General features: G+C 36.8%; 2 long non-coding RNA genes across 3 annotated transcripts; both read left to right on the plus strand.

Annotated features, from left to right (window-relative positions):
• On the plus strand, positions 6,215-8,753 carry LOC110265989. 2 transcript variants are annotated; one of them, XR_002352750.1, is made up of 3 exons: positions 6,215-6,586; positions 7,340-7,804; positions 7,918-8,753. It is a non-coding gene; the product is annotated as an uncharacterized LOC110265989 (long non-coding RNA). The 2 variants fall into 2 exon arrangements; XR_002352751.1 differs by having other exon boundaries at positions 7,340-7,452; positions 7,573-8,753.
• Positions 9,945-10,516, plus strand: LOC110265660. Its single transcript, XR_002351852.1, has 2 exons — positions 9,945-10,255; positions 10,391-10,516. It is a non-coding gene; the product is annotated as an uncharacterized LOC110265660 (long non-coding RNA).

Genomic DNA, 11,761 nt, shown 5'->3' on the forward strand with positions numbered 1-11,761 from the left:
TATGGACAAAATCACGCTGCTTGAACCTAAACGAAACTTTCGGGCATCCTAGTCTAGTTACCATGGCTTCATGGGTAGCATTATATACTTTTAGGTCATAACCTAAGGTTACGATCTTCAATCCTAATTCATGGGCTTTCTCAAATGCAATAAATGAATGCGATGCTCCCGAATCAAATAAAGCATTTAAAGTTTGACCAGCTATTTCACAGTTACCTCGAATGAGTGTCTCAGATCCTTCTGCACCCACAGCTGAGGTGGTGAACACCCGACTAGTTTACTGTGCTTTCCCAGCATCTTGCTTTTGCTTCTCCGGACAACTTGCGGCTTTATGCCCCGCCTTTCCATAATTGTAGCACAAACCCCATCCGGCCTTGCATGGTACTCCTGGATGGTGACTCCCACACCTAGTACAAGCTTGATCATTCTGAGGCTGCTTCCCAAACCTTTTTCCTTGGGAGTAGTTGTTGTTGGGCCTCCTAAAAGAACCTCCCCTCTTGAAAGACGGGCCTTTAGGTGCAAAGCTCTTCCCTCGGTTCTGTGGAAATGACCCTTTGTGACTTCCTTTCTCAGCGGCTGCCCTCTTCACACACTCTTCAGCAACCCTACACTTATTCACCAACTCAGAGAAAGTCCTAATCTCCATTGGTCCCACTGAACTGAAAATATCGCTCCGGAGTCCTCCTTCGTACTTAACACACTTCCATTCCTCATATTCCACCGGAGTCCCTTGACACATACGAGAGAATCTGAACAGCTCCTCAAACTTGTCAGTATACTCAGATACGGACATAGTACCCTACTTCAGCTGTAACAATTCAAGTTCCTTGGCCGTCCTAGCAGAAGTCGGAAAGTACTTCTTATAGAACTCCTCTTGGAAGATATCCCAGGTAATATAATCATCACCCTGCTGCAGGAGACGTCGGATACCTTGCCACCAATGTGACGCTTCGCCAGTGAGCAAATAGGTAGCAAACTCAACACGCTGTCCTTCAGGCACCACCTGCGCTTGCAGTGCTCGTTCCATGGCCTGAAACCATGTATCTGCCTCAGTCGGGCTAGTAGTTCCCTTGAACTTCGGGGAATTAACCTTCAAAAAGTTCGCCAGTGTTATCGGGCCCTGAACTCCACCTCCGTCATTACCATGGTTGTTCATCTGTTGACCAAGAGCCTCAACAGTGGCTTGCATAGCAGCAACCATGTTCTCCAACGCAGTCATAAAGTTTACCGGGTCATTAGGGTTATTCACCGGCGCACGAGAATTCGTATGACCAGATCTTACACATTACAACCTTGAAAAGACCTCATGATGTTTGCATTGGTATGTTAAATGTTGTTGATTGGTTAGGAGAAGAACAAAAATTAGAGAGCATGATTAAAGAAGAATAGAGTGATGACCCTATACACTAGAGAGACTAGAGTGTACATACATCATCAGTGAGGGTTCCATGCTTGAATTTCTATGTTCTCTGCTCTCATGAGCTATCTTCTTGCATTTTTATCTGTTCTTACTGTATAAGAATTGAGTTAGTGGAATTTGATTTATAATTGTTTTGAAGAGCTTACTTACTTTTGATCAAGTGGACAAAAATCATATAGTTGCATTCGTATATATAGGTTGCATTGCATTTCATAGGTTTTACATGTTCTTACTCATTTATTTTATCTCCTTCAACTAAGCATGAGGACATGCTAATGTTTAAGTGTGGGGAGGTTGATAAACCACTATTTTATGGTTTATATTGTGTTTAATTGTGTGGTTTTATCATGATCTTTACCCACTTATTCATTAAATAAGCATGCATTTACACTTCCTTCCTAAAGTTATTGCATGATTGAAAACTTGCTTCCTAGAGACTTTTAATTATGTATTTTATTTCTCTTTTATTCAATTCGATACCGTGATCTGTGTGTTAAGTGTTTCAGGCTTTATAGGGCACGAAGGAGTTGGAGATTGGAGAGGAAGCTTGCAAAAATGGAAGGAACACAAGGAATTGAGGAGATGACCAGCGAGAAGTGACGTGGTCGCATGGCTCACGCGACCGCGCGAAGAAGAGGAAATCGCAGTGACGCGGCCGCATGGATGACGTGACCGCACGGCATGGAATAACACAAGTGACGTGGCCGCATGGACGACGCGACCGCGTGGCAAGGCAGAACGCCGAATGACGCGTCCGCATGGATGACGCGGCCGCGTGACATGCGCGATCTGCATAATCTGCAGAATCGCTGGGGGCGATTTTGGGCCTTATTTTGACCCAATATTCGGCCCAAAAAAGCAGACTAGAGCCAGAGAACATGCAGAAACCAACAACAACATTCATTCCGCATAGTTTTAATTTTTTAGATCTAGTTTTTCCTCTGCTCTAGGTTTTTCTCTTTACATATTCATGGTTTTTAGGATTTGTTATGTTCATTATTTTTTGCATCGGGATATTGAGAAGAGTTATTGCCTCATCAAGACTTCGACATTCTAGTTTGTTCTCTTTACTTGTCTCTTACTCTTCCATGTTCCTTAATTTATTTAGTTTTACTGTTGGATTATTTTAGTATTTATTAATACAGGAATCACTTTTATTTTCAATTAATCTTTTGATCATTATCTATCATGTCCTTCTTTAATTCCTTTTCTTATATTATGAATTTCACTTTTACAATGAGCGAGTAGTTCCCTAACTTGATGGGGAGTTGATAGAAAGAAACCCTTGAAGTTGGGATACTCAAGAGAAAGATTGTAATTGGGTTTATTGTTGGATTGCTCTCTAGTCATTAACACCAATCCTCCCAAGAGTGGATTGGAACCTGTGGATGGATATAGCATTCTAACTCGTTTGACTTTCCCTTACTTAGTAAGGGGCAACTAAACATAATAACCCCCAATTATCAATTAATCTTGAGAGTACTGCAACAAGAATAGGGCTTCCATCTAATCAACTCCCAGTCAAGGCTTTTATTTAAATTTATATATAAATTCTCTAATTTAATTTTCTGCCATTCAACTCAAACCTTTTTGAAACCATCTGATTAATAAAATAGCACACTTTTCTGCAACTTGTTGGGAGACGACCTGTGATTCATACTCCCAGTATTTTAATTTTAATTTCTGTGACACCCTTCTAAATTGATAAGCAGATTTCCGGTTGGTTGAGAACTATACTTGCAATGCATATTTTATAATCATTCTTAACTCGCTAACTTCTGCTCGCATCAACGTCGGTAGGCTTACCCAATGGTGACATTTGATCAAGCAAAATAGGACAAGTTAGTACCCAATATTTTATGGACATCCAGCTTAACCGGAGTTTGAACACTTAGAGTGTTTTTCGTCGCTTTTGTAGACATAGAGAGGCTAGCCATATGAATAAGGCTAGGTTAGTTTGGATGCTAGCTTAATGGTGTTCTGCATTAGCCAAGCTCTGGAATGTCGTATGTACATATATGTTAATAGCTGTATTGTAGTTATGACAAGGGTACTAACTTGGGTCTGTATGTTGAGGTGGTGGATGACTGTACACATTTGACTTATATGTGATGTTTGACTATCTTTGTGTTATGGTTGTTTTCATGTTCTATGCTGCTTGATTTTGTTTGTGTATGGCTATTTATGTTCCACATGTTGTTTTAAAAAAATAAAATATTTACCCCGAAAAAGTAACACTCTCTAACGATGAATTAGGCTCATATGTTATATTAGATAAGAGTTACAGATAAAGGAAAGCAAATTGGTAGTATCTTGCTCTTAGTACGATCATGACGTGCTAGAAGTTAGATCGTTACACCACTTTCCAGCCTGACATCGCTTACTCTTCCTCCTATGTTGTTTGCTTTTCCTTCGATGTTGTCTACTCCTCTGTGATCTGGAACTAGCATGTACACTACAAGAAAAATTAGTTTTAGCGACAAACTTTTAGCTGCCATAATACAATAGCCGCTATTTCTTTTATTTAAGATATCTTTTATGGCAATTATACATTTACCGTTATTACTATATGTTACAATGGCAATTATTACTATTGCCACTAAATTATTATCTTTTTTATATTTTTAATCCTACTTTATCTAAATCAATAGTGGCAATTATGAATATTGCCATTAATTTTTTATTATATTTTTTTATCTCATCTTCTTAATTCAGATGACCATTTACTCTGTTCCTAAATCAAGTAACCTAAAGAGAAACTCCTCAAGCTTTTCCCGCCGTCGCTGACCACCGCCATAGACCTTACCATCGCCGACGACTGTCCATCATCCTTCACTCATTCACACTCATTCAAATTGATCGCTCTTCATGTTTCCATCCCCTGCCTCAGATCTGCATCGCTATTCTTGTTTGCTCGTGTCTTAGATCTTCATTGCTAGGTTCGGTTCCTATCTTAAAAGCATCGTTAATGGTGGCAGGGAAGTCCAACGCGGAGGTTGAGGAGGTTCTTGATCAGATGCTCACTCGTTTGGCTCTCTATGATGATTCCAAGCTTGAGCCCTTACTCTCCAATCTTCTCCCTCTCTACATATCTTCACTCTCCTTAAACTCCGCCACTGTGTGCAACAAAGTTCGCCAATTCTCCTATCTCTCTTTCTAGTTCAATTTTATTTATCAGCAATTTCAAGTGTTGTTACTTTCAAATTTGAAGATGCTACTACTGATGTTTTGCTTTTGATTTTGTGAATACTTGTGTTCTGCAATTTCAAGTGTTCTACAAATGTCATAGGATTTCAAATTTGCAGTTGCTAGCGACTTAGGGCACATTGGAGCTAGAATATAAGAGGGAAGATAGTTTCAGCATTGAATTCATGGATCTTCAATCTGAAGAGATAAAGTAACAAATTGCACAATTTTGAGTTCTACCAATGTTGCTTCAATGATCTATGATTTACTTTTTGATCTTCATTACAGTTTTCACAATTCACATTGATCTAATTATGACACTAAATAGTTTTAGGTTGTATATTCTATGAATAGCATTCGCATCTTCATTTGTTTCGTGAGAATGTAGTTGGTGACAATCTCATCCCATGTTCTCATTTTGTTGCTATGATGAACTTCTTATTTTCTATATATTACAAGCAACAGAGCTTATTCATTTTTGGTTATAAATATATTATAGGTGCTTCTGGTGGTCACTTAGATTCTATTCTGTTAGCAAGATTGAAGGTAATTTTCAATTTTAATTTCCTTGTCCTCTTGGTTATGATTTGTTTCACTTTCAAGTTATTTACCATATAATATAGTATTGTGAATTTTGACTTGATTTGATTTCATTATTCCTCTGCATTCTACTTTACTTTTGACATATTGATTATGAATTATGGTTTACATGGAAAGCTATTTCCTAGTTAAGGAACCCCATACTGTCACGCTAGTAGGGAAATTTAGAATAATAATATATTATAAGGGGTTGGTTATCTGTGACTTTATGTAATTTAAGATTTCTATTGAATGAGGTCTTAATATTTTAGATTTGGATTAATTGGTTATGCTGTTGAATAGTAAGTTTTGCTTAGGATTAACATGTGGTTTGGACCTCTCTTCCAATCTGCTCCTTTTTCTCTCTTCCAAATCTTTCACTATTCCCTTCAGTGTTAAGTTCAAATTATAATTTTGAGGTATTTTGCTACTCATGATTTGGGGTTTATTTATCTCATTGCAGGTTCAAAATCTTATTGAATGATGCTTACAACTATATATGAGCCAGAAAGAAGTAGTGGACACACTACTAAAGCAAGCCAAAATAGAGCCTGATTTCACAGAATTGGATAAGAAAAACTTTGTTTTATGCTATGATTTTTGTTTTGCTTGTATCATACTCCACGTAACTCTGTAGCATACTTTCTTATGTCTATAAAATAAGACTTGGTGTCACTCCACTTTTTGACTTTCACATTCTTTAAGCCCAAAATCCACAATCTATGCTAGTTCTATTCCCTTTTAAAAGAAAATCCAATCACCCATTTATCTCTTCGGTGGTATTTACTTTAGTCCATAGTTTCTTTGTCCAACACAATTAAAATTTTTTATTTGCAAAAGAATCATTGGCTTACTATTATAATATTAGTATTGTAGCTTTTCTTAATTACAATAATAACTTAATATTGGTCATTTATAATTATATTTCCAATTTTTAATTGTGTCATTTAAAACTATATTAAATACTGATTTGAAAATCAAATAAAAAGATAAGTTATTATTGTAAACTACTATGTTCACAGCATACAAGCCATATTTCACTTTCTATGGTAGCAGGGACGCTTGGTTTGTATTTGATTCAAAACTTAAATAAACTATTCGTATGCTTGTTTTCTTGTTTTGAAATCATGATTTTGTTTTGTTTTTATGGCTTTTTACTTACCAATCACGATTCTTTCGTCATTAGCTTCACCTCAGTTGGTAGACACTAGAAATGGCATGCTTTTAATCTTAATTATTTAAGTGGATAAAATATAAAATATGATTTTTTTTCACATTTTTTGTTAATTAATATTAATTATGTCATGGATTGGTGTACTAAACTTCTACAATTGGAACCGTGTTAAGCTGATATATTGTGATGGAGCTTCATTCACTGGAGACGCTATCTTCGATAATGGGGTAATTGTCTCACCACAAGTTTACATGAATATGGCTTCTTATAATTTCTTTTAAAAGGATAATCAGTGAGCAAATACTATAAATTGCAAAATTTTGACTATATGCATATATAGTCAATTAAATATTTTTCTAGGAAAATTCGTTATTTATAGGCATCTTTTGAACTTTCATTTAATACTCTGTCTTCTTTTGATCGAATCTCAGCATGCCAAACAAGAAAATGATCTCTAATGTAGTGTCAATATGATAGTTGATTTGTGGTATTGAGAGGGAATGAAAGTGAGTCATTTCTATTTCTGGTTAAAACAGAACAAAATCATATTTCTTAAATGAGAAAACAAAAAACAAAAATTGCAGTAAAATAAAGAGGAAGGTACTAACAGTAACAATTTTCATGAGTCTTCATGCTTACATTATAAGATCAAGTTTGCTCAATAATGTAACTTTTGGCATTTGGTTGAATAAAATCAGACAACAAGGCTTCATTTCAAGGAACTCATTCAATTGAAGGTGTAATAAAGTTATGTCTCAAAGTTGATAAAAGCTATGATTGAGTGCGGGCACTTTCAATCATCTCCCTAATTAAACTTTGAACATTATGTGATCTGCAGCTTCTATATAATTGGAGTCATGTTTATGAAGAGGAGGAATGTTCATAAATAAAAGAATTTATGAAATTTGAATAAAAATTTATGAAACTAGTTCATAATTTATGAAAATAGAATGTTCATAAATAGAATGATTTTGTTACAGGTGCAACGTGTTACGCAGTGTAGCAAAACAGAATGCATCAACTTCATAGTTCAGATACCATTGCACTTTGAAGCTCTCCTTTCTCATCCAGATACTAATCACAGTAAACTCAAGTACACTAGTTTCTCTCTCTCTCTCTCTCTCTCTCTCTCTCTCTCTCTCTCTCTCTCTCTATTTGTTTATTGATAAGTTTTTATTTATATTTTTTTAAAACAAATGGGTCACTGGATTAGAATGAACCGAGTCCGACCTAAATAGCAAATTTAGTGAAGCAACCAAACCAAGCTTCGCTGTCTCTTGGCCTGGGTCAGGTAGTCGAGAACAGAAACTAATGATTGTAATTGCATAACGGGATTGGGACTTGGGAGGAGGTACCATTTCAGAAGCTAAAAATGGTTGGAAAGAGATTAAGCATAACCTTAACAATAATATTCGCTGCTATTTCCTTCTCCACTGCAATCTCTGGTATGCTACACACAGAACTACTTTTCCCATGTTCTCTTTAATTGTTTATTTATTTATTTTTTATGAGTATTTACTAAAAGTTTGAAGCTTTGTACCTGCCCATGTTCTATTAGCATATGTCTTAAGTAGAAAATGTAAGGGTTTGAAGTCCAAGATTCTTGAGCTGGAGACATCTCTCAAGTCTTCCTTAGAAAAACGTGCCTTTGAAAGGCAACGGAGAATTAGGACTCAACAGGTTACCCTTCTTTCAACACTCCTATTCTTCATTTATTTCTAGTAACTATAATCTTAACTTTGGTCGGTTACTTACTCTTCAATCATGTCTCAATTAGTACTTGCCACTTGCCACTACATCAAGTTTAGTTTTTTACCCCTTTTTTATTTTTTTCGCCTTATTTTTTTTTGCTGATTCATTTGCTCAAGTATTTATCTGAAAATTTGAAGCTGACATATTACCCTATGGCACCGATTGGTACCATCTGCTCATGCTTCTCTACGAGGTAATGAATAATGTTTATTCAATAGTTCTTAATTTCAAAATTTGATCATTAAGGTCCTTAGGTAGTTAAGTGCATCATTAATATTGAATTTTTCCTATGCTTATTCAGTAGGTAACCTGCACATTGATAAATTTCTTATTTAATGCCACATTCATGATTAATGAAATATTTCTTTATACTAGTGTAGGAATGGGACACCGAGACAATCGTTACTTGTCCCACTTGCTACAGCCTGTTTGGTTTTTAATGCCACTCGTGTTTCGCCAGCATATTTTGAGGGTCTAGCTGAATATTCTCACTGCTGGGTTTTATATGTATTTCATTTAAATATAGATCTTAAGAAACTATAAAAGCTTGTAGTATTTTTTTGTTGTTTAGATTTGTAACATAATTTATTACTTTTCAAGAGAAATTTGTGTATCAATATTTTGAGTTTAATGAAATATCTCATTTTGTAATAATTAATTTCAGTATATTTATATTATGCATAATAATTATTGTTGGCAAAAATATATATTGGATTCTAGAAAAAAAGATAATTCATTGCTTCTAAGAAAATGAGTATAATATAACTAAAAAAAGTCTTAAGATTTTAGGGCAATAGTAATGGCAACTAAAAGTGAATAATATTACAATTTTAGAATTATTTTTTGTGGCCATATAAATTGCCGGTAAAATGGGTTTTGGCGGCAATAGTAATGGCCACTAAAAGTGAATAACATTGCAATCTTAGAATTACTTTTGGTGGCCATATAAATTGCCAAGAAAATGGCCGCTAAAGTTATATACTTTTTGCGGCCATTAAAACGGTTTTTACCAAGAAATGTTATAATTGCCAGTAAAACCTTTTAGCGACAAAGCATAATACGGCTAATGTCTAATTGCTGGTAAATGTATTAGTGACTATTTTTATTGCCGCTAAAAATAAAATAAATGACCGCTAAAAGTAATTTTTCTTGTAGTAGCATCTCCTTTGTTTGACCTCCAATCCCTTCACTATGCATTAGTAAATCAAAACAAAATTAAACTTTTTCTTTCAATTTACTGAACCTTTTAATTTAGTTTAAACCTTTAAATTTTCCAGCTTTCAGGTATTTTCCTCCACCTTACAGTTACAGGTGACTTCTGATTTGATTTAAAACTTATAGTGCTATTTTTGGAAGAAAGTTGTAAGGGCCTATTCCAACTTGCTGATTCTCTCTTCCTTGTCTACCCATTTTCTCAAGGTATTGTCTACAGGATGCAAGCTTTCTACCATGCCTTCTGAGAGATTCAATACTTGATTCTGAAGGTTACCAACCATACTTGGCGATATAGATAGGATAATTTGGGTTGTAGATTTCATTAAGTGGAAGCTAATTAAGTCCATAGAAAATGCACCAATGTTCAGTAATAATTACCTGGGTTGATTTTAATCAATCACAATCTTCGAGCCAGATGGAGGTGGCACTTGTAAGAAACTCCACCGATCAAATTAGTTATTATCTAAGAGGTATTAGGATTATGATAAATGTTATACCTTCTAATCATCATTCCACCTTGTGTAAGGCGCCGTTGACCCGCCATCATCACCGAACCTGCGAGCGAAGATCAGGAAGCTGCTGTGTGTCCTCCAGAGCTATGTCACCTGCTTCGGTTCGTCTGCCGTTTGATTTGAGCGTGCTGTACTCTACCGGCGCGACTTGCCTCCCTCGCTGAAGCTCCCCCTGGTGCCCTTGACAACGTCCTGAGATTGCAAAGCTCACCACCGCAATGTGTCCACTGCTACCCCTTTGCTGAGAGCTATTCTGCCCCTGATTAAATGTGGCATCGCTTCCTCTGTTTGGTCTATTTCTGATGTGTATAGTGTCCCTGCTAATGGCTCTCATCTACCGAGGTAAGATCGGGTGCTGAAGTCGCCGTTCCCCCTGAGTTGCATGGCTATTCCAGGTTTCCATTTCCACACTCCTAGGTAATCCTTCGTCACTTTGATTTCCTTGAAGGTTAGTTGAAATTGAAACCTGATTTTCTTGAGTTCGGTTGCGTAGATTGTTCTGTAGAATTACGAATCCTGCTTCTGTTATGATAATATTCCTGACCTGTACAGACGGAGTAACTGTCCACTGCCTCTGTAGCTGATTTACTGCTGCCATCGCTGCCAGTTGGTGAGCTAAGGAGTTGCCTTCTCGTGGAGTCCAAGTAGCTCCCACATCCGGAGCCTCTTCCAGCAGTTGCAGAATGTCCCTGATGATTGCATCTGCTTCAGCTAAGGGCGTTCTAGCCTTGATCGCTTGAACCAGAGGTAAACAATCTGATTCAATTATGCAGTTCCTTATCTGTAAATTTTTTGTGAGAATAAGAGCTTCTCTATATGCTTGTGCTTCAGCTGCTAAGGCTGATGTTGACTTGAATTTTGATGAAGTTCCGGTAATGATTTTTCCTTGCCAGTCCCTTATCACTGCTGCTGATGCTGCGATTCCTGTCTCCCTTTGAAAAGCCGCGTCTATGTTTACTTTCACCTTGTTGCGAGGAGGAGGCCTCCAGGTAATTCTTCGACTCTCTCCAATCCTATCTGCCATAGCTCTCTTATCTTTGTTGAGGTATTTTGTTGCATTATGATATTCTGCTATAATCTATTCTGAATGGATTATTGTATTTTGTGGATTGAGTTTTGTTTGTTGGAATATGTGCTGGTTCCTAGCTTTCCAAATGCACCAACAAACACATCTTAATTTGCACAAAACTTTGTCTTGTTCATTTCCTGCCAGACTCTTGATTTTGTCAATAGTGCTCATCAACCATTTTTCAAAAGATTTCACATCATAATCCGTAGGCACGATTTGAATACTAGATCTAAATCATACCGCTCTAGTCCACGGGCATAATAGCAATACATGTTCTATTGTTTCATCTTGTTCATGACATATGCTGTACTTGGGAGTGTGAGCACTTTTGTGCTGATATAAATTCGCGTTCACTGGCAGAATTCCATGCACTGCTTTCCATAGAAACATTTTAACCTTCTCCAGTACTGGTAGTCTCCAGATCCTCCCCCATACCTCCTTTGAATTCTAACTTGTTGAAGCTTTTCCGAGTATTGTGACTTCCCTTGTATCTTTCTCCTCCTTCGCTGCCTAATATCCAGATCTGACTGAATACTGTCCGTCATTCGTATATGGCCAAACAAAATGGTCCTTCTTGTTAATCAAACTAATGGGCGTTCTTGTTATCAGATCAGTCTCATTATCCTGAAAAATATCCCGAATTTTGTCTAAGTCCCAGCCTTCGCCCTCTCTTACTAGCTCGTTCACTCTTCTATGCTGATTTTCTCCGACTCTCCTCAACTTGCCTATTCCTACCACCCAATTATCTTCCCAAATATCTATCCCTGCTCCCCTTCCTACACTCCACCTTCCCTTCCTTCTGAGAAAATCTCTACCCTCCAACATACACCTCCAAATCCATGATGCGTTGCCTC

This window comes from Arachis ipaensis, chromosome B08 (assembly GCF_000816755.2).
Source record: "Arachis ipaensis cultivar K30076 chromosome B08, Araip1.1, whole genome shotgun sequence".
Lineage (NCBI taxonomy): Eukaryota > Viridiplantae > Streptophyta > Magnoliopsida > Fabales > Fabaceae > Arachis > Arachis ipaensis.